At 37.8% G+C, this 25,108-nt stretch overlaps 1 long non-coding RNA gene across 1 annotated transcript; it reads right to left on the bottom strand.

Annotated features, from left to right (window-relative positions):
- Window positions 1-5,476: 5,476 nt before the first annotated feature.
- LOC148407073 (uncharacterized) lies at window positions 5,477-7,815 on the bottom strand. Its single transcript, XR_015863838.1, has 3 exons — window positions 7,672-7,815; window positions 7,493-7,526; window positions 5,477-6,323 (listed from the first exon to the last, which is right to left on the bottom strand). It is a non-coding gene; the product is annotated as an uncharacterized LOC148407073 (long non-coding RNA).
- Between the last annotated feature and the right edge of the window lie 17,293 nt (window positions 7,816-25,108).

Below are 25,108 nucleotides of genomic sequence, written 5' to 3'. Positions count from 1 at the left end.
CACACCTGGAGGACATCTGGAGGGAGCTGATTGGTTGTCACGAGAAACATGGCTGCTGAGAACAGGTGGACACAAAACTTTAATGAACTCAGAAGACATGAAGGAAGAACATGCCATGAAACCAAACCAACAACAAAATAATCAAATATTAATAATAATAACTAATAAAAAAACAATATTTAGACATTCTCAGTATTCTCCTTGGAACCACAAATGAAAAAAACAGACACATACATGATTTCTCCTCTTATTAGAAAACGATTGATCATCCAAGTCGGTGTTAGGAGGGAATTTACAATTCACAGCGAGCGTCTCCTTTTACTTTCCCAACATGTCTGTGAATACTGAGTGTGGTCTGCTGCCTACTTGGCCGGGGGCCACATATGATATGTCCTTGAATGAGCTTTGTAATGTCAGTCATTTTCAAACTACCCCCTAACGCCCCATTTAAAAAAAAAAAAAAAAGTCTAAAAGCATTTACCTCGTAGGAAATAAGGTAAGGTGTAGCTTGCACATAAAAGAAGGCTATTACCAAGTTGGCATCAAGCCAAGTGGAGCTTTTCACACAAACAAGCCAATGTGGAGCAAACAGGTGCGCATTAATCTTATTTGAATGTACCGTAATTTCCGCACTTTAAGGCGCGCTGGATTATAAGGTATACCTTCGATGATGGTCCCATTTAAAAACTCTTTGCATATATAAAGCGCACCTTCAATGAATGGCCTATTTCAAAACTATTTTAACATATAAGACGCAGCGCATTATAAGGAGCACAGAATAGAAGTGACAGTAGTGGCTGGGGTTGCGTTTTGCATCCACTTCAATGAAGGGCCTATTTCAAAACTATTTTCACATATAAGGCGCACCGCATAATAAGTTGCATAGAATAGAAGCTACAGTAATGGCCGGGGTTGCGTTTTGCCTCCACTTCCTCCCCGATCCGGCGTGGGTTTTCTCCAGGCACTCCGGGTTTCCTCCCGCACCGGCAGGTCTATTGGACAAACTAAATTGTCCTGAGGTGCGATTGGGTGCGTGAATGGATGTTAATCTCAGTTTGTCCTACAATTGCTCAGGGTGTCCCCCGGCTACTGCCAAATCAGGTGGGATAAGCACCAGCAAGCCTGCGACCCTTGTGAGGATAAGCTGCTCTATATTAAAAAAAAAATATACATATATAAAAAAATTTATATATATATATATATATATATATATATATATATATATGAGGGAGAATATGAATGAATGAATCGATCACACCTTCAGGGTAATGTGTGATTATATATATATATATATATATATATATATTATATATATATATATATATATATATATATAGGGAGAAAATGAAGCAATCACACCTTCAGGATAATGTGTGAAAATGGTGAGCTTGACTTCTCTCTAGCTCCAGCTTTCCCTTGCAAGAGCAAATGTGGTGTAATTTCTCCCAGCGCTTATCAACATCAGTTGTTCCCATTCAACCGATGTTACAAGAAGCGCAAAACTCTCCCTAACGACATCTAAACGAGTAAACACATATCCTGTAATTACCACTTGTGCCAACAGAGGCTTGTCCTGCTTAGCAAAATCTTCATTCGGTAACTTAAAAGGTAGAGGGCCACAGTATTTTTTTATTTTTTTTTTATTATTTATAGTTTAATAAAAAAAGGTTGGGGTAATGAAACATTGCCCTATTTAAGAATGATTTTCACACCGCAGGCTCGGAGGTCAGTCGCTTTGTAAATACAAGTTGATATTTGATACACTCGGGGTAGAAACCTTCATGTTTAAATGAAAACATTCCGACGAAAGCGGGAAAAGTCACGCGGCGTTCAGTGAATATAGCCCATTTTAGATAGGATGACCTTTCCTTCGATGGATGTTATACTTGTCAGACTGCATTGTCAAACAGCCCATTCAGGCACTAAAGCCATTGAAAAGAATATCTTTCCGCATCCTGGATTTTTTTTTAAAGTGGTATTCAACAATGTTTTGATGTATACTTTCCCAATGTAAACATCATCTAACAGAAAAGGCTATACTGGATGTAGATTAAAAAAATGTTCAGCATGTGAAATGTTTTCATTTTTCTGCTCCAGAATGAAAGGATGTTACATTTTCTATGTAAAGATACTCAACACTATTGTACTCATGGAGAGAAACGTTGCCCTGATCACATTTCATATTCATTATATCAATCAATTGTACACCACTAATTTAAATTTAGAATCTATAATACAGCATAAAATAACAACAAACACAACCATTACGAATCATATTCTCACCAATGGGAACGCTGAGATGTATACGTTGTTTTTACCATGTCATTTTATGTAAATAAAGAGTAAAAACATTCAAATATAACTATAACTTTGAAATACACTCTTCCAAACATTTTCTGTAGCCAGTTTGTCAAGGATCCACTTCAATTAAGCCTAATTGAAGTCAGCTGTGACCACTCCCACAATGGCGCAGCCCTCCCTCTTCAGCTAGCCACTGGACGTTTTACCAAAAATATCAACTTTTTTGTTTTAGTCGATCATTAAACTAATGACCAATAAGGTTGAAGCTAATCATTCACATAATGAATTATTTTGCAGATTAATTCATTAATTGAATTTGAAAAGTAAGGTTTTTAGTTCTATCTTTTTTTTCAGTAACAGGACATATTTTCTGTGACTGTAAAATTTGGACACAAATTATACAGATGTTCCTGATTTAGTTTGTTGTGGCATAAAAAAAGCCAAAAATATTCATCGTACATTCCCAAAGTACTGAGTTTTATTTTGATTCAACTTATAAAATCACTCGATTTTCATAAGGAAATACATCAACCAGATAATATTTTGTGATAAGAAGCTGAAATTTAAATTATTTGGACAAATTTCATTTTAAAAATGTACACTAATGATCTATTATCAAATATTAGGAGTTATTAGGTACAATAAGGGTGTATGTATGTGGCTTTACCAAATATAACATCTTGTAATAAGAAACTCATCTATTATTGCTCCATTTGACGATTATTTGCTCACTTTGTCACCTATAAAATTTCAGAAAAGTAAAGCAATCCTTATAAAAAAAAAAAACCCAACTAATTTGAATATCAATTATTTGCATATTACTCATTGCGATTCTGCTGACCTGGCAAAGAAAATTAAAAGTTCCTCATCTGAATTGTCTGGTTAGATGTTCCTGTAAACAGAATCAAAGTCAATGAATGATTTCCTCCAACATGATTGTGTTTATTCCCGATGAAAATGATGGAGTTTGAAAGAACACCAAGACTAAAAGGATTATTACCAAACACCATTGTGAATATACGACTTCTTCTTTTAATCCTATCAATACAAAAATTTAATTAATAATCCACTAAAATAAAACCCTGTGTAATCCGTCACTAAATGTCTTCCATACTTAAAGGATAAATGTGTATATCCCCTATAATACCCATCCTTAATTATAACACAATTCCATGTCTGCCAGTGATTAAGAGAGAGAAAAAAAAAAAAAACAGGTTGTAAACGTTTGAATCAGCACGACACCTCAAGTGTTCCGTTTCCCCCCCCTTTCGTACAAAGCGCTTCTTTGGCAACGGCACTAATGAACACCTCCTAGCCACAATTTTATTTTTAACCTTGGCTTTTTGTCATGTTGCGTATTGCGCGTGCAAATAAACAACAACCGAAAGGTACATGGTGAAACGGGATATTCAAAGTACTGCATGTTCCAAGATGATGATTAAAAAAAAAAAAGGCCAAAAAAGCCCAAATCTCATAAAGGACAATTGAAAAAAAAAAACAAGCTCTCTCTCAACATCCAGTTTCATGACTATAAAAGCAGGATTTTTTTTCCTCCTGTTTTTTCTAATGCGCGTCTTTTCACCTTCAGCCTGTCAGCCTGACCGTTTCTCTGACCTCCAGTTTATTATTCTTGAGTCCCGGAGTGGATGGAAAAACTCCGGGAGGGAGACGCTGAAGGAGACAGCCTTGATGTGCCATATGAGCAAGACGGTATCCCTGAATCACTGCTAAAAAAAAAATAAAAACATCATAACTTGTCAGCTTTAATGTGTTGCAGCTTTATTTTCATCTTTAAACACATCCGTTAGTTATCTTCTTACCGTTTCTCAAGTTGACATGGAGTTAAATGGAATCTTTAACAAGCCTATGAGGGTCATCTGTGGCTACGCGCGATAGCATCAGTGCTGCAGCCATGACACCACTGGGACGACTGGGCCGGTAGTAGGATCTGACTGGGCTAATCTGCCGTCGCAAGTGACACTATCAGCAATCACATCTTTGCTGAGAATGAGATGGCTCCCTTTCTCTTGACCTTCACCGGATCTCTATCGAGCTTGCGCGAAGAACTAAGTGTGTCGGTAAATGTTGTGTGAAAAAAAAAAAGGATAAATGCTGCGCATTGCAACATATAGTGTTACATTGGGTTATTGTGGTTTACACGTACGTGAATGAAATAAATAAAGATATCGGGCCTAATTTAGCAGAGTAGCACTTCTCAACATTTTTACCAGCTTTTCTGCAGGCAAATCTAATTTAATTTAATTTAATTTAATCTAAATTTCTAATGTCATGGCAGGAAATGTGCATTTTCCTTTTCAAATTAAGATCAAATGAATTGGAACAGGAAGCAACTCATTGCTCAGTTGCATTTAAATGACAGTTTAGCAAAATGGTTTCCACCTTTATTTTAGAATTTAGGTTCCTTTAGGCTACAAAACATCTTTATTGTTTACTATACACATGATTGGTCAATTTGATCTGGACAAATGTGAAATTAGTGGTGTGAATACCTTTGAGGCGATGTGAAAGCACTTCAGGATTTGAGATTTTGTCAGGGTTTCTGCAGGCAAATCTTTTTAAAATGATGACAGGAAAAGTACAATTTCTTTTTCAAATTAAGAGTAAAGTAATTGGAACATGATGCAATTTATTGCTAAATACTGTAAAAAAAATGCCCCCTCTAGCAAAATGGTTATTTTAAGAGATCTTTTTTTTTGCTATGAGTGTTTACTCATAATCTAATCTGGAAATAAAACATTGGTACTCATTTTTCGGTCTCTCCTTAGCAATAATTTAGAATCACCCCAGGGGTACATGAAGGCACTTCAGGGGTACGTGAGATTAACTGGGCTTCTACTGGAAAATCTAATGTAATGCTTTTTGATGCATAGCAGGACGGGCACATTCTTTTCTAATTAAAAGCAAATTAATTGGAACATGAAGCATTGAGCTATAGTGACTCGAATTGAAATTATAGTGACTTGAATTGAAAGCTTTTATTTTGCAGTTTTATACACCTCCAGATTGTCTTCAGTGACAACATTGTCTGGCAAGAGCCAAAAAATAAAAAAAAAGATATTAGAACTGAACAAAATTATGCACTTAGGATGTCCCTGTAGACATTCCATGGTTACCAAAACCCACTTTTCAGTATATGAGACAAGCTATCGGTATGTTTCCTGCACCTGGCCATCACCACGGCAACGGCAATCCGACAAGGACTGCTGTCAAGCAGGTTTACAGATCCAAATGGCGTGGCCATTCCAGGAACAAAAATGGCTGATGTCTGAAGTGCTATCCATAACTGAGCTCACCATGAGAAGAGCGAGTGGGGGGGAAAAAAAATACAAAATGTTGTGCTGATGTAGCTGCAAACATTTCAAGTTCCAACTTGTGTCACATCTATTGTTTAGTTTTTACACATTACCAACTGTTCAAGCAAAAATACAATAACACAGCTGGCATGTGGGATCTTTGTATTACAGCAATTCTACTCTTTTTAGTCGCTTTTTTTAAACTTACATAATAAACATACAAAATCAGTAGAAAGTTTAGTGTTATTAATTTCCTCTTTTTTGCAAAATAATAAACGTCTTGACACTATATTCATAGCTTTTGATTCCGGTGGCGCGGTATATTATGTAACGTAAACAATACGGGTATTATCATCATTTACAGCAACGAAGCAATGTTTGTGGAAGTACATCACTGTCGTGGATTGTATAAAACTGTCATTTGAGAATTATTAAAAACAAAGCAGTGGTCTGACACGGCTGTCATGTAAATTGAGCTAGTACAAATTCAGGGGGTGGGTATCATAGGCAAGAAGTTAGTTTTTTCTCAACACGATTAAAAGCATAAAATACAGATATTAACTAAATGTAATTGTTCTTAGATAATGTCAACAAGAAGTGGGATCATGGAAAAGGTGATTTAAAAAAAAACCCACTCAGTCATACGGGAAGAATTATTGCACATCCAATAATAACATTTATCAGCCGGCACGTCGTTTCATGTCATCTCTGAAAACAACAAAATGGATGTTGGTTACGTACATCAGTCAGAGGCAACAGATGCAATACAATTGTCTGGTATCACACAAATCATCCGTGCGGGATAGTAGTAATGGTATGATGATTGCTTTTCGCAGTTAAATGAACATCACTCTTGTTTATGGAAATAAGACTCGTCTCAAAGTCAATGCGGGGGTCAGAAGAGACAGAGAGATAGCTCGCTATCTCGATAGCTTGCTAGCTGACGAGTTTACTATCAAAATACATATAGATAGCTTCTTATCCCAATAGCTACCTAGCTAGCTAGAAAGAAAGGCCACTATCCAGATAGCTAGTAAGATTGATAGCTCACAAGCTACCTAGCAAGCTAGATTGTTAGCTCGTTAGCTAGCAAGATACATGTAGATAGCTTGTTATCCCAATAGCTAGCTAGCTAGCTCGAAAGAAAGGCCACTATCCAGATAGCTAGTAAGCTACCTAGCAAGCTAGATGGCTAGCCCGTTAGTTAGTATGAAAGCTAGATAGCTAGCTAGCTAGCTCGAAATAAAGGCCACTATCCAGATAGCTAGTAAGCTACCTAGCAAGCTAGATGGCTAGCGCGTTAGTTAGTATGAAAGCTAGCTAGCTAGCTAGATAGATAGATAGCTAGATAGATAGTTAGATAGACAGATAGATACAGCTGGGAGAGAGTTAGCTTAATAGACAGATAGCTTGCAACATAGTTTGCTCACTAGATTGCTAAATAGATAGATGACTTGCTAGCTAGCTTGATAAATATATCTCTAGTTAAATTCGTTACGGCTTTTTACTGTTATCTCACAAAGCACAAACTCAGTTTTGCAACTGTAGTCACTGATGAATTGCAAACTGGAATGTTCAAAACAAGCCTGGACATGAAAATCGATTAATAAAGCAAATAGCAATCAACATCGGAAGGGTAGGTTTAATTCATGACCATGACCCCAAATTTGAATCGTGTCTGTGACGTCGTTACAATTTTGTTTTCCAACTGATTTGCCAATTTAGTTCTCGACAAGACAAAGCTTGTTCTGTTTTGCTGGTTTCATAAAAGAAAATCAATTTCACAAGTCACCTCCTCTAGTAAACGAAAACTTAATGGGAGAAACTTTGGAGCAAAACATACAAAAGAATCGGGGTACAAAAAAGTGTTTCATTACCTCACTACGTTCTTGTGTGACTGCTTTTTCATATCTAAAAACCATTATAAAAATGGAAAAGAGACATAAGTATTTTTAGTTCCTGGAGATGATCTGCGAGCTACATTGAACACAAAGGCCAGCGTGACCCAGCAATGTAGCCTTTATCACAGTAAGCCGTTACAGAATCCATTACCAACCTTCTTGAGAATCCATTGACGGCAGAATAGGAACCCGCGGTAAAACTATCTTGATAGAAGGCCTCATTTTCTGTCATATCGGCTTACTGGGACTGCATCTCCCGGGCATTCAACTTCAATGAGACCTGAAGCACACAGCCGCCTCCCCCCCCCCCCCCCCCCCCCCCCCCCCAAATCAAACAAAGCTACTTCCGGTCCTGGACACCTCGTGGAAGCTCACGGGGTGCAGCAAAGGATTCGTTCCAACCAGGAGATATTTTGGCGATAATGAAACTAAAATCCGTGGCAATCAGCATATCAGATCACTCACACAGTGTGTCTGGCATGCAGCCTCTTTGCTATCAGATCAAAGGCTTAGCCTGATAGTTCTACTCAGCGGAAGCCACAAACATCAAAATTCTGGATCAGACGAGTGAAAAGGAGGTCAGATATCCATTTGAGGGTCAAAGCTAGAGAAGATTGTCAAAATGTGTTAAAAACTAAATAATGGTGCGATTTGCAAAGTTTGACAGCATGATATTTGATTCCACTCCATCCGTTGAAATAAACTCTTCCCAATCGGTCAATTTTCCAAAGAGGTCATACTGAAGATGAGTTAGAGCTTGTCCCAGCTGACTTTGGTATACCAGGAACGATCTTCAGGAAATCACGGGAGATTTAATGAGTTATCGGAATTAGACTTCAATTAGTGACTTGGGAGCAGTGGCCAAAATCCCACTGGGCTAATATATTTCATTAGATGGCAAAGACAACACTTTGTTTTTTTTTTTTTTTATGAAATCGGAAAACTGCCTTTGATCGTCAGATGTCCGAGGGTAACGATCGCTAAAGTGTTATAAGAGATGTATGTTCGCTCACTGACTCGTTTTGAATAAGAAAATATATTTCATGCACTGGTCTGTCTCCAATTGGGATTGACATACATTCACAGACTGGGAAATAACGTTAGTTTCACCGATTCGTCGCGAGACACAAAAACGTCATATTAAAAAGCAGCACGTTCACACGTTGACGCGTTCTGAACAGGAAATGACGAAGCTTCGTCCGCTGACTTGTTCTGAATGTGAAATGATATTCGTTTCACTCATTGATTCGCTCGCAGAAGACCCAAACAAATCAATGGTAAAGCATTATGCTCACTCACTGATGGTCGGAATGGGAATCGACAAACCTTTCACGCATTGATTCGTATTGAATGAGAAATGACGTACGTTCACTCACTGACTCATTCTCAGCTGGGAATGACGTTCGTTTCGTGCAATGATTCACTCGCAAGATGCGAACCAATCAGTAAAAAAAGCTGTACCGTCGCTCACAAATTCCGAGCAGGAAACGATGAACATTTCATTCGCTGATTCGCTCGCGAGATGCGAACGAATCAGTAAAGAACTTTTACTCCCTAACTCTTTCTGAATGAAAAATGTACGTCGCGCCAACTGACTCGTTCTGAACGGGGAACGACGTATGTTTCACTCGTTGATTCGTACTGAACGGCAAATGGCGTATGTTCACTCACTGACTCATTCCGAGCAGGAAATGACGTACATTTCATGCACTGATTCGCTCGCAAGATGCGAACGAATCAGTAAAAAAGCAGTAGCTTTACTCACCAACTCATTCTGAATGAAAACTATACATTTCGCCAACTGACCTGTTCTGAACGGGAAACGACGTACGTTTCACTCGTTGATTCGTATTGAACGGCAAATGGCGTATGTTCACTCACTGACTCATTCCGAGCAGGAAATGACGTGCAAGCGCTGATTTGATAGCAAGATGCGAACAAATCGGTAAAAAAGCAACACCTTCCCTCACTGATTCGTTCAGAATGGGAAACAATGTACGTTTCACCCAGTGATTCGTCTTAACGGGAAACGACGTACGTTTCACTCGTTGATTCGTATTGAACGGCAAATGGCGTATGTTCACTCACTGAGTCATTCCGAGCAGGAAATGACGTACAAGCGCTGATTTGATAACAAGATGTGAACAAATCAGTAAAAAAAGCAGCACTTCCCTCATGACTTTTTCAGAATGGGAATTGACGTACGTTTTACCCACCGATTCGTCTTGAACAGTTCCTGACGTCCGTTCGCTCGCTGACTCATTCGTTAAAGCTAAAAGCCTCTCAGTACGTTCAATAAAGCGCATTCCATTTCTGACGCTGGCTCCTGATTGGTCAGAACTCACTCCTGACATTTCTGACGACGTGACATCGCGACAAATGATACGGTGCATAAAAATACGGAATGTCATAATCAAACACAATCATCGACGCCTAAAAATGAATACGTGTCAGGTTTGAATTTTTGCAGTCTGAATCCCAGCTCCGCTATTGACAGAAATTCCGAAATACCATTGGTTCTGTTACCGCAAATACCCCGAGAACACAGAGACGCATGTAATCAGGCGATGTAACACTCGCGCGGTGACAGACAGAGCTATCACGCCTCCAGCAAGAGGTGTGCGCTGTTATCACTTTCGGGAGGATAAACAATGTTAGCGAGAATACTAATCTCGGCGCACCAGCTCAGAGCATCTCCTTCATTTCCGAGGTATAAATAGCATAATTAGCCACGGGAGGGAATAACACAAACGCCACTTATCGCTCGATCCGTTGCGCCGGGTTCCGCGTTCCTTGCGCGCGTTTCGCTCCATCCTCTTTTATATGACACACTCCATATCTGAGACCGAGGGGAAATTTAAAGATACGGAACGGCCAATGCAAACGGAATATCGGATAAAATAAAATGCCAATTTACACTGAGTTAATATTTTCTTTTATCTGCTGGTTTGGGGGGGCTTCATCCAGGCCTGAAGGGAGCGTGCGCGAGCGAGGTCTTGGACTATTCAGAATTCAAATGCGCGCTTGCATAACGAGAGGCGGCCATATATGGAATGAGTTGATATTTTGTGCTTCTCTGTGACTCACACGCACGCATGCGGAGCGAGTCCCGTTGCAGAGGTCAACAAAGCAGATGTTGCTCACTGATGTCGAGAAGAGGCAGCGGGACAGCTGGCCTGCAACACTAAGCCAGAGGGCATTTGGGAAGGGAGCCATGATATTTCAAGACAAATATTGTCCCAATTGCATGCAATCAGGGTTCACAAATAGGACACACTTTTTGTACGCGCACATGGAGAAAATGGACTTTGACATGTTTGTGCACATTAATCACTTCTGGGTAGTGAATATAAATATATATTAGTGTCACCGTTTGACATTATCAGCTACGAAAGGCACAACAAAAGCGAAACGGATTTCAATTGGTATAAATAGCACTATGATAATTATCGAATTCACCCCCCCTCCAAAAATAAAAAAAAATCATACTTAATCACCATTAATTTTCACATAAATCGACATTTTAACCGAGAAACTCATTTACGTATGGATATCGGCTTTTCGGTTTGTCATTTTTAATCAAGTTCCGATTTTACTTATGATCTGAAAATATGCCGTCGAAAAATGATTACTTATTAGAAAAAGTATAAACTAAATACAGACTTAAAGTGGAATAAAGTTTGAATGTTATTTTGTGTCATATATGTTTTTGATCTATATCTTTTGAAACGTCGGCGCTACCCAACTAAGTCCCAACGTACTCACTAAAGGACAAATGGCTTTTCCAATCATATTTCATATGTTTTGGTGGGACGCAATCAATTAATTTTGCTGTCTTGCTGACACAGAATGAACACAACAGTGGACACTGATAAAGAAGACAATAGATTAAAAAAAAAAAGGATAATTCAGTTTTATGTTCTAAAAAATACAGTAGCATCCCTTACTTTTTTCATCCATTTTTTGGTGTATATGATGAATTATACATACATACATACATTATATATATATATATATATATATATATATATATATATATATATATATATATATATATATATATATATATATATATATATATATATATATATATTTGTGTGTGTGTGTTATAATTTATACTTTGGGATATGGTGTTTTTTTTATATTGAATTTGCAAGTTTACTTTTATTGTTCAGGATTATCGATACTATCACCAGGTTGACCATAAGTAACATTTATAAACTTGTCCCACAAGTTAATTCCAGCAAGTAGTTTAACAACTTAATTAAAGGTTTGTGCCATCGTGCTGATTTAGAAGCAACATTTTGCGCTTTGATTTGTCTTTCTCCAAATATTTCCATAAAAATAAGGCGGCAGCTTGGACAAGCAAATTTAGATGCTAAATTCCAGTCAGTATTCTTCCTGCACATCTCGGTTTACCGTGATAAATCAGATACTGTGCATCTCTGTACAAAAAAATACCACCTTGAAATACATTATGCATGAGACCAAACACTCAATGTTTAGTATGGCTGCTTTTCAAACTGCCACTAAACCTCAGAGTGGCTCTCACGGATGCCCTCCAATGAAAATTACGACTTAACCTTGTCAAAGTGTCAATAGATACTAGGAAAGAACCAGCACCTGGGTTAGATCCAGTATAATTAGCTATCATTTATAAATGTATGCTGGAAGCATTTTTACTTTGTTTGTATTGCAACAGCTCTTGAATTTGGATACGTTTGATGCTTTGCATTTTTGAAGCAGTGCATTTTTCTTTTCAAATTAAGAGCAAATTAATTGATGACACTGTTTAATTGTGTTTGGGACTCCTTTGCAAAAAAGTATGCCAATATTTTCTTATCTTCTGGTGTTTTTGTTCTGCTAGCAAAACATCATTGTTTACGATACACATGAGGTTTGATCGTACTAATCTATATTTGATATTTTTCTGTCCGACTATCCCGATAACAAGCTCAACTGGGTGCTATGAAAAAGAAATGTAAATAAATACATCTAATTTAATGCTTTTTAATGCTTTGGCTGGAACTGCACCTTTTTTTCAAATTATGAACAAATTTATTGGAACATGAAACGTTTCTACTGTAGAACGTGAATGTGATCTTCGGGACCAGTAGATAAACTAGGCGGCATTATATATTAAAAGACAGCAGCAGTCACTTGTCCCAAGATCACCAGAAAGATTCATTGCTAGCCATTAAAGCCGAGCTCAAACCCGATCGTCCAAAGTCTTTATTTATAAAGAATTACCGTCAATTATCGCAAGATTCCGTCTCCCGTTCCTCCTCGGCGCATTACGCAATAACCGCACGAATACAACGGCTGTGAAAAACGACTGTGGAAGGTCTGCTTCTGAGATTAATTGGGAGACCTAAGAACACACGAGCGAGCGCGCGCGGGTGAATACCGATTTGTGTGACCCTACACCGCCTGCATGTTAAAGATGGATTTCTATGGAGATGGATTGCAAGCCAGCAGGGAAACATAGTAATTATGATGTGGTGGGAAGCAAAGTGAGAGCCGTCTTTAAGAAGTAGCCCTCTGGCCATCAGATACTCAAGTATGCTTTATTGCATCACATGGCCAATTACATTGTGTGTCAGTGAGTGATTTATTGCTCCAGTGCGAGATCTTTCTTTACGGGCGGTCGCAAATGAGTGGGCGACTGCATTGTATGCTCTTAGATTAGGTCGCGCCCATTTTGACACGCACGGTTTACCCGATGGTGTTTTTCCAAGGGGTAAGTATGTCGCCGGGGTATAAACGGAGATAGGCGTGCAAACATACTAAAAAACACATTGCGTTTTATAGGCGCGGTAAATAATGGTGTGGATGGAACCGCAAATTTGGGATTATAAACCGCAGCAGCAAAAATCGAGCAAAAAAGGCATTTTTTGTCACAGATCAGAATATAAACCACAGGTCGTAATGTCAGATATTTATGCAGAAAGATGGTGTAAGGAGGTTTATTTATTTATTCACATTTTTTTACTTCCTGCTTACAGCGAAATCCTATCTTCAACAGAATGAACATGCCTGCGTGTTTAGCGCCAAATTATATTCAACATAACACTGACAAAGTACTTCGGAAAATAGCTGTTCAAACTCAAAATACTTAATTCATTTTATTTAACACACTATATATATATATATATATATATATATATATATATAAAAACGGAACACATGGAGTATTTTTTTTCATTTTTTAGTAAACTTATATCCATTCATGTCAAGTCTGTCATAATATAGCTAGCTAGTGCTAAGCTAGCAGTGTCTATCACATGTTAAACTAATATATGCTATGTGATTTTGTCTGAGGAACGGCGGGCAGAGAATTACCATATTTTCTGCTCAATAAGGCGCACCTAAAAGCCTTATTTTTTTTTTTTTTAAAAAGCTGCTGGTGCGCCTTATAATCAGGTGCGCCTTATATTTGGATCAATATTGAGATTGGGATTTGTAGGATGGGGAATGAACTGATAAAGTAAGTTTTACCTGTTTTTTTTTGTGTGTTTACAGTTGAACAAGGTTGCTCATATTGACTGAGTTATTATGCTATTGAGAGTTTAGTGTTATCATTTGAGTTATTAATGTTATTACTTTGAATATTACTATATTGTGATTGAAAAAGTTTTAAAATATGTCATTAATTGAGGGTGCGCCTTATAATCCGGTGCACCTTATATCTGGAAAGGGTTTTAAAATGTCATTAATTGAGGGTGCGCCTTATAATCCGGTGCGCCTTACAGTGCGGAAAATATGGTACATTTGTTGACTTCATTTTGATAATATTTAACCAAATATTCAGTGTAATCTAATACTCTGTGCATACGTTGACTGATGTATTCTTTGATTGATGTGAGGTACTTGTTGCTGTAAAAAGTGGAGCAGAAATGAAGTTCGCCTTGTCTTGCCTGGCTCGGCCTGCGCAAAAATTTATAAAGCGCATGCATTCAAACGGCATGCCGATTGTCTGATGAATATTGCTAAAATATTATTGACTGTGTGCTACCTCACATAGTACTCCTCTTGGGATAGAACCAGCACAACTTTAATAAATTTTGGATGCAGCTATGAGACATTACAGAATGTATCTGTAGCTTTGTGTCAAAACAAATTTGACAGGCTTCATATTCCGTGCCCATAACAAAGTACGTTTTTTTTAGTTTTCCTTTTAAATTACACAAGCGGAAACAAACAAAATCGCTTCTACATCACAGGTCACGTTTGCGATATTTACAGACCAACAGGTTACATGAGCTTTTCTTCTCCCTTTATAATGTTCTGAAAGCAAGTGAGTTTGTGTGTACATTTATTCTCTTTTTATAGGACAAGTATTATATTCTGAGTGCAGCCTTTCAAGTAAAAAGCAAAATCTTGTTCAGCATTAAGATAATCTCGTTGCTTGTCTTGAATGCGATGTCTTATCTTCATCATATTGCCTTATTATGATTTGTTGAGTTATGGTGACTTAGGGTCAAAGTCAAAGTTAGCTGGAATGTGTTGAACACATGTGAAGCAAAAACATGTGAACTGACAGAAAGGTGCAGCAAGATGAGCTTGAATCCCGAAAGCATGTTAAGGCAAACCTGGACGTGTTTTTTTTTTTTTTTTTTTTCATCTACTGCACGACAGGGACTTCAGTTTGACAGCAGCTAAGTGCAGATGTTGCCTCTGAAGTCAAACGCACATCTGGTTTTAGGTTGTTGAAAAATGTATTTTCTGACCTGCTTGACTCTTTTAAAAAGCTGAAGACAACATAATCAAGGACAGTCAAACAAATGCTGCAAATATGCTCGACAATACCATCACAAACTTCTGGTTTGACATGCAAGTAGCTTTTTCTGTTGTTTTGGCCTCTGTGCAGGAATATTTCAAAATGATCATGTTTGGGAAGGTTCCAGAAACTCAAAGAAACAACAAATACTAGAATGAACTGACTACCACCCAGGCTGTCCTAAATTCAACCATATATATATATATATAAATATATAAATATATATATATATATATATATATATATATAAAAATGGACCCGACATAACATCAGTGTAAAAAACAGGAATAGTCATGGCCCAGGAGACATCTAGATTGGTTGTCTCCTACAAGAGAAGCAAAAGCCTTCCTCCGACAGAGAAGTAACGTTCAACTGTGTGTGTGTGTGCACACACACACACACACCAGCATTCCTCAGTGAGACCACATCCCCCAAAAGTGTATAAGAACTGGATGTGGATGTGGTCTGACATTTTGTGTACTATGAGCGATCTAGCAACAAAAACGAACATGCTAGCAACTAGTTTGATCCAGAAAGTTAATCTTGGTTCCTTAAAAAAAAAAATAAAAAAAAAGAGCAAACTTGTTTACTGCCGGGCAGGTTAAAACTGATTTTCGACGTCTAAACCTGAGCCAATGAGCCGTCATTTATTCAATTCTTATTGAGCCCATTGCAGACAATTATCACATTTCTATTGCTTTAGTTTAATGATGAAAAAGCAATTTTGTGTAATACCTTTTACATAAGCGCACAAAATAATCACAAAAATTTAATAATGGAGCAGTGGAATGAATATATATATATATATATATATATATATATATATATATATATATATATATATATATATCAGGGGTGTCAAACTTTTTTTCAATCCCTTTAAAGCAGATTAAGATGAAGAGTTTAAAAGGTATTGGACCATTGGTGTCATGGTTCGCAGAGCTGAGACCAGCGGATCAATCTCCAGCGAGTACGCGTGAGTCCGATGGGATCGGAAAAGTAAGTGAACATTAAAAGCCTATCCCCGGATATCCATTCTTAAAGTTGCACCGGTGTGACAGAAAGATTTCCTAATGAGGTTCTTATTGATTAAGAGTTGCTATGACCATTCGGAGCTTCCTCGAAAATAACGGCCGCGCTGATTCATGCCCTTCTCACGGAGGTTTATCTTTGCCTTAATGCCTCTTTGTTCACTACTGTATTGGTGTTTCTGTCACTTCTTGAAAATCTATGGAGCAATATCACTCGCCTGGAATGGGCTCATCCAAGTGTCGGGGCCTTGTGGATCTATGGCCCAATATGGCGGAGAATGGAAATGGAGAAAAAGGAGCGGTAAACTCATAAAGCTACTCTTGCCCACTGATTGATGATATTCGCCAGCAGCATAACATTGTTTTCAAAATAGAACTTAAAAGGGGTGATGTTTTGAGTTGACCTCCGACACCTGTGATAATCCGAATAGTTTAATAACCCGCTCGAGGATGGCTATGGGTGGCGCCCGAAGAAGGTTTCAACATCCCAGATTATTTCAGCTACAGCATTCAAAAAGGCAGCAGATGTTGTACCCCGAAAATGTTTTTGGTGAACTTTTAGAGTCTCTCCTCGCACTGATTGCAACACGTTTTTGTGTGATTATGGCAATCATCTCTCGCTATGTGCTTACACTTCCTCCAGCTGGTCACCTTGGGCCACGTCCATGTTGCCGCACCGGCAACTAACGAGGTGGCGTTCTGACTCCGAATGATCATTTTGTTTTTGGGAATCAGTGAAGACTAGCATTCAAGAGTGAACAAAAAATCTCTGAAACAAACAAATCCTTCTTCAAGTCATTATTAGTGATACAAATATGAGATGAAAAAAAATATCCCTTAACTAAAAAAAAACACGTTTTTGTCCAAATGCATTGGAGGATTGAATTTGGTCTGTAACAGCAGAAAATACTCAAATACCGTTTTAGTTGTTTCCCAAAATAAAACCACCTTGATTTCATATAAATCATTTTTTTTTCCATGAAAGACTAAAATTATCTAAAAATATCAACTGTCAAGCGGCTTTGGACAATTTTAGGTCTCCATATGATTAATCAATTACCTGATAATTTCACTGAGGATTTTAATGAGTCCTTACGTAATTAATGTACAGTGGACCCCCGGGTTACAGCATCCCTGGTTTACGTTTCATTTACGTTCCGAAGTGGAATACTACTTTTTTTTGTCCTCTCTTTACGGCTTTTTGCCCGCTTTACGGCATCAAGAACTGTCATGACCTGTGAGGTTGGCTGTGTTTATGTGTTTTTGCCTCCCTCTTCAGGGCTGCAACGCGTCACTAAGACGCTTGTCTGCTATTGGTTGGCTTCACGGTGTCACTAAGATGCCGACATGCTAAAGACTCGCGTGAGTGCTTACAATATCGTATATATTGTGCATTTTAGTGATTAATTCCAAATTTAGTTGGTTAGCCATGGGTCCCAAGATTACTGGTGATGTTATAGGTAGAAGTGAGAAGATATTTAGTATGGAAATAAAGCTGGAGATAATCCAGAAATACGAAAAAGGCTAGGCTACCCTCGCCAGGGAATATGGTCGTAAGTAGTCGTAAGTCAATGTCACTCAAAGGTAAACAAAATATATTTTTTTCTGTTTTACATGTATTTTCTACATAAATAGCACTTACTATACTATTTTTTTTCCAAATTTTAATATGTATATACAATTTTGATGTTTTTACCTGGGGTTTTATACGCATTACCATAGGTTTCAATGGCCCGCCATACGACGATTTCGTCTTACGATCCCAACCCCAGAACAAATTAATTACCGGTCAGAAACGCAGTAAGAAGTCCAACTTTAAAAACACCATAGTTTACTAAACAATATATGGCCACAAACACCTCTGTGAACATTTACCGGTATTTTATGTGTCAAGATGTAAGAATGTGACTATTCCGAACAATGGCTCAGCGGAACAACATTACTAAACTTGTAGCGCTAACTGCTAATTTGCTTGGATTCATTTTTTGAAAAAAAAAAAAAAAAAAAAAAAAAAGCTTCCATATTGCAGCTGACTCAAATAAGCTCCTTCCTTAAACAAATGATTCACCATAAAACTGGACTGATTGCATGAATACATCCATACAAATGACAGCATCTTACACAGCTGGTGGGTTTTCATAATCTGGCGGTGTCAAGCGAGCATCCTCAGATGCCTTTTTTTCTTCGCCGCAAAAGCTCAAATTGCCCCGTGGAATGCTTATTTTCAGACCTCAGAGCATAGGGCAGACAATGTGTGTCCTTTTCAAAGGGTATCAGGGATTGGCAGGGCCATGATCTCTTCTACTCGAAGGTCTTTTGTGAATCCCTGGAGGGGATGAGGCCAGGCAAACTCCCTGGCGCCGTTCTGCTCTTTCACCCAGTCAACCTTCATTAGCTTCTACAGTAACGTTCCCTTTGCTGGAGATCTCCCCCAAAATTTTTGGAGCAGGCTTAGTACACAAACACAAAGAAGACAGAAGACTCAAACTGACGCAGAGTAGAATGACTCAGCTTAACAGATAATTGTAAAATTTATATTGGTATTCCTCGAGGGTGAGATTTTCTCCCGTTTAGCATTCGCTGGAAATCATAAAACCTTCTAAGAATAAACTTGTATAACCTCACAAATCCGTTTTATTATAATTGTGGCCGGGTGGACTCATCAAAGTTGTTTCTTGATGAGTATTTTTTTCCACTCTTCTAATTTACGTCAACAAAAGACGTGTGAAGTCTGTCAGGTTCTCAAAGTCACGTCGCTCAACGGTAAATAAAATGTCATTTTTCCTTTATATATTTTTTTATTTATGATGTTATTTAATTACATACATGAATATTATATATAAGTAGCACTTACTATATTATTTTTTTATTCATTTTTATATGCACCGTATTTTCCGGACTATAAGCCACACGGGTATATAAGCCGCAGCAGCAAAAATTGAGAAAAAAAAAAATGTCACGTATAACCCGCACTAGACTGAGACATAGACATATCTACGCGAAAAGTGTTTTTAATTGTTTATAGTTATTTAAAACTTTTTAATAGCCTGCCGACAGCAACATCCTCTCTTTAACAGACTCAACATGCTTGCATATTTAGCACCAACATATTTAAGCAAAAATGGATGGATTATTTTCAATATAACACCAACAGAATACTGCAGTGGTAAATAGCAGCTCAAACTCAAACACAATCTTTTTAGACGTAGACATATTTTTTTAATATTTTAATGGTTTATTTTTAAAAGTCTTTTTGAGTTTTGTCTCCTGATGGCTAGCAAAGAAAAAAAGATGCAGATAAGCCGCATTGGACTATAAACCGCAGGGCTCAAATCACGAGTAAAAAGTCACGGTTTATGGTCTGAAAAATACAGTATAAAAATGTTGATTTTTTTTCCCTGGGGTTTTATATTTATTAGCTAATTACCGTCGGTTTGTGTTGCCCGTCATACGACGATTTCACCTTAATTACGTATAGTGGGGTCCACTGTATACTAAATCAGACACAGCATTCTTTTATTTTGCCAACCAAAAAAGCTTCGAAAAAATATATTATATAAACACTGCTTCAAAGAATGCATTGGCCAACTTTGTGGTTTCTCTTGAGAGGGATTTCCAAGTCCGTCAGGACAATGTGACTTTCTCCACGTTTTTTATGTTTTGTCAGTCAGCATGTTTGACTTTAGGGTAGTTCAATTGGACATGATAATTCGCAAAGGTCATCCACTTATAACCAAGTGCTGACAGATTCTACCTTTTGAAGCCTCATCATTTATGCATTCTAGTATAGCGTGACCACAACGAATAAACACTTTTTTTTTGTATCTGTTGAACGTGACAATGTATTTGTTGCGGTTGTTAAAAATGACCAGGATCACCTTTCAACATGCTACTGCATCACGAGTTGACTTTAAGGTTCCTTAGTCCTCATCTATCAGTATGAGTGATCACCTGCTTGTGTGCTGAATTAGCAGCAGCTACTGACGCACGCCATTGACTGATATTGATCAAAACAGCTCACTTTAGGTATAAAATGCCTTGTAGAAACACTTAAATCACGGGCGCTCATGCAGAAAAACGCCAGGGCAAGGGCGCTTTGCAAATTTTGGAGTTACATTTGTTAAACATGCTAACAATCGATCAAGTTTGCATTTTCAAGTTAATTCGATAAACTGTTATATTGCGGTTTACTATTCACACTTTGAGCGCCATTGACGTGAAAGGACGTCAATGAAAATCCTATTAAGGTGCACCATCGACGTAAATTGACGTCAACATTTCTTTTTTTTTTAAATGGAAAAAGCATGAGAAAAGTTGTGGCCAGCTCTGTCTTGATCTGACTGGGAAATTTAAAAATAAATAAAAAAATAAAAAACCTGAATCAATCTTTTAAAAAAATAATCGCTGGTATTAAAAAGACGTAAAGGTAATAGCGCACTTAGTTGAAAAAATTTTGGGGTGGCCAATGGCCCTGGATCCCACCAGACGAGAATTGAAAAATTATTACAATGAATCAACATCAAATTTACAATTATTACTATGAATCATTTTTATTCAGTGTATTGAAGAGAAATTTTTAATGTTTAGTCATCTTAGATAATTGCATATTAACCCTTGGGGAAAGTTTTGACCCAACTCTGGATTTTTTTATGTTTTTGATGCATGATATCAAAGGAAAAGCATACAAAAAACACCAAGAGGCTAAAATATTGCATAGATGATTCAAATACGATGATATCCCTTCTAAATGCTTGCAAACGGTTAGTCGAGAGGTGCACACTTCAGGTGTCAAATTTAGCCCATGTCAGGCTCATTTACTGCCATTCAAAATTGGAAATGCCAATTTTGGACATACTGAAAACACAATGTTTTATCATGCATTAACAAAAAGGTTTTCTTGGTTGTAGTAGCACCCATTTTTTAAATAGCAGACCATGAACAATACCTGAAAAATAAATAGTGTGCTGTAAATGGCCTGGACACCACTGCAAAATGGGACTGAACTTTGTTGTGAGAAATTGTGAAGAAAAAAAAAAAAAAACAGTTGTTAAATAATACAATTTTTTTTTCCAAAAGTGAAAAAATGTAACTCTCACTATCTTATTAGTTTGTGTGTATTTTCGTTGTTTGAAGGAACAAGAAAGCAAAGAATCCAAGTACACACTGGCCCCACTTCTTCACAAACGCACAGAGTGACTTCACCAAGAAAAGAATGCATCCAATACAAATCAAATGATTCAGTTTAAGTGCATTTTGCTCCTCCTATTCATCAGCTGGCGCGGTCGAAATGTCTGATACTGCTGTGCGATGCACATTGAAGGCACAGGCTAGCATTGACCCGGCGTAGGCGTCCATTTCACGCCTGCCCAGTTCAGGGGCTAATGGGTGCAGTTAGCATCTCACAAGTGGGCTAGCTTAATGATCGAACACCATTAATTCCACTGTGAATCATTATGTATCCAAATGACTGATTCGGAGTCAAATTGAGCATGTTTTAATGGCTTGATGGGGAGAAAATGCAACCTTTACCCATATGCGGTATTTTGACCATTTTGGGTCATTTTCTTCCATTCCATCTTTGCAGTATTTTAGCCAGGGGATGTCACACTCCTCGGAATGTGATCATTTAAATGGCCGTTGCCATGTTGAACTTTGACATGTTGTCACCATCTGGGTGAAATTTCAGCTTCCTAGTGTCTTCTCTCAATGTTTATGTAAAATTCGCTTGATGTGGGGATCAAAGGATTGGACAAAATACTCCAGAAATTAATTTCTGGGATGGTATATTTTGTCATTTCATTTTGGAATCGATTGAAAAATAATCAGCACTGGTTTATGTTCCTCTGAGATTTTTTTGTACCCAGCATTTTTGGATGTATCACTGAAGGGGATCCAAAATCCAGTTCTCATCAACACAAGGTTTGGATTCAGGCACTAATCAGTGAGAGAATGTTTCCTTCTAAAGGTAATTGAGCCGTGGCGCTGTGCCGTGTGGCATTTAGGATATTTCGGCTTGATTTAACGTGCATTTGAGTTTTTCACATAATCATGTCATTTAGCTCTCATTTTCTTTCTAAACTGTCATTGACAGTGGGGTTATTATTTTTGAAATTGTTGTTTGATTAGACTATATGAATTTATTTAAGATGATCTAAGACGTTTAGAACGTGCTATTTGAGAGAATTACAGCAACCATGCTGACTCGTTTTCGGCCATTTTATGAACTCAAAAAACCTATTCGATTAGTGAATGTTGTAAGTGTGTCGTTTTATTCGTGTCCTATTTCATGCTTCGAAGAAATGACTTGGGTGCAACGTCTGTGTAATATAGATCGCTCCACTTACATTTCTTGTCAGCATTTTTTTGTGCTATCTACCTACCTATGCAATAAAAAAAAAAGTAATAAATACTCACTGACATCTTTTGGTACATGTACAATTTGCACTTTGGTTTGTTTCCCGGAATATTATTACTACTTAAACACCACCAAGTGGAACCCATACTTTTTATATATATATATATATATATATATATATATATATATATATATATATATATATATATATATATATATTAGGTGCTTTCAGTGCTCACGAAATGGTTTGCACCGTTGCCCGTGCACAGGAGTGTTTGATGATATTTACGTGTTCCGTGGACCAAGCCTGCGGACATGTGGATGCGGAAAGGTCACATTACTGGCGGAAAAGGTTTTGAAATAATTTATCTTGGTCTCGTTTTCATGTCACAAAAAGCTGGCATTTGAACAGTGGTGGGTAGACTTTTTCTATCCGCTGTATACATTACCTAAGCAAAGCACAAACGCACGAGTCAAGAGGTTATGTTTTGAACACCGCCGCTTTCATGGTTAGCTCATTAGTTTGGAGTGTGCAAAAACCACAGTTGTAATTTTTATAAAACTTTCATGAGGGTAGGCTAAGCTATTTTTTTTAATTAGATGTTTAAATTCCATTATAGTTTTTTTTTGTGAAAGAATTTGTCATATCTTACTGAGATGCATGCTGTTCATTTGTGTTTGTTTTGTCTCAGCAAGACAACAAAGTTAATTGCATTCAAAACAAACATGAGAAATCATTAGAAAGGTCAAGATGTCCTCTGATGAGCACACTGGGACCTAGTAGGGTAGCTGCAATGAGTCAAAAGAACCAAAAATGTCCATATGACATAAATCACATTTAAGTATTCTCACGTATATGTTCAAATGTGTTTTAAGTACTTCTAAAATAATAAAAAATGCAAATATGTCTGAATGTACTTACCGTATTTTCCGTACTAGAAGGCGCAACTAAAAGCCTTATTTTTTTTAAAAAGCTGATGGAGCGCCTTATAATCAGGTGCGCCTTATATATGGATCAATATTGAGATTGGGATCCGTAAATGGGGAATGAAGTGATAAAGTAAACTTTACCTGTTTCTTTTGTGTGTTTACACAAGGTTGCTCATATTGACCTTGAGTTATTATGCTATTGAGAGTTTAGAGTTATTATTTGAATTATTATTGTTATTACTTTGAGTATTATTATATTGTTCTTGAAAAGTTTGAAAATATGTCAATTGAGGGTGCGCCTTATATTCTGGTGCGCCTTATATATGCAAAAAGTTTTACAATATGTCATATGTCGGTGTGCTTTATAGTGCGGAAAATACGGTAGTCCTTATCCTGTCACCGTTGGTAACAGTTTGTCACCTCATCTGGTTGAAATTGCCGTAAACATCGGAGCAAGTATAATCACAGTCTAAAAAGGCATCAATCAGGTATTATTGTTAATACTTTATTACTATATTGTGATTGAAAATGTTTGAAAATATGTCATTAATTGAGGGTACGCCTTATAGTGCGGAAAATACAGTCATCTTAAAAGTTAAAATGTAGCTCATTTTTCATACATCCAAGCGCAATGGTATGTTTGAATGTATTTTTGAATACGCTTGAAAATACTTGCAAATACGTTTGAACATATAGCCATAAGCTAAATGCTCATTTTTTCTGTAATGCTACAAGGTATGCTTGTCAACACGGTTTTTATCGTTTATTCTCGGTCGTAGTTGCAAGTTCTTTGCAAACATAGTTATATGGATGTACAAATTAATTTGTCAGTGAAAAAAGCAAGGTTACTCCACATTCAGAGCCTTCGTAGTCATACATGATTTTTTTGGGTTTTTTTCTATTTCGCTGAGAAATCATGCTGCGCAAACCGCAGCGATCACGTAAGCCGCTTCTCATCTTCGTGTCAAAACAAATCCCCGGCATGCAACAGGCTTCCCCCCCTGTCGGGGCAACAACCTTGAACAAAAACGCACCACGGAATTCCTCGATCAATTCAGCCGCGGCCTCTCGTGGATATTTCCCGGTTTGTTACAACGGCGCCATGTGCTAGTCTGAGCCCGAGCCCGCAGGATTCTGCGAGTACATTGATGCGAACGCATGTCCTCTAAGATGACAGGGATGGCACGGTGCCTCGCCCGTCAGACCCGGCGCCGCATTCCAATGGCTGTTAATTGAGCACCTGCCCATCATCTCATCCCTGATTGATGACATAATTAGAAACGGCCTGTTTGATGGAGAAGCCTGGCAAACTCTTCTGTCTGTTGGCCCTTGCGAGGTTGTGAAGCCCAGGCAGGCCCCAGGAGATTCGCTCTGTCACTAACCTTGCTTTAGCATGCGGAGGAGCGCGCCTGCATGCGCCTTCTGTTCGTGTGTGTGTGTGCATACGGAACGCTCCGGCCCTCCCCTCCTGAACAATGAACATAGTTTCAAGCTTG

This window comes from Hippichthys cyanospilos, chromosome 20 (genome assembly GCF_059441005.1).
Source record: "Hippichthys cyanospilos isolate Australia breed blue-spotted pipefish chromosome 20, RoL_Hcya_1.0, whole genome shotgun sequence".
Taxonomy (NCBI): Eukaryota; Metazoa; Chordata; class Actinopteri; order Syngnathiformes; family Syngnathidae; genus Hippichthys; species Hippichthys cyanospilos.
The sequence above is the reverse complement of the archived record's forward strand: the minus strand, read 5'-3'. Positions and strand labels throughout refer to the sequence as shown.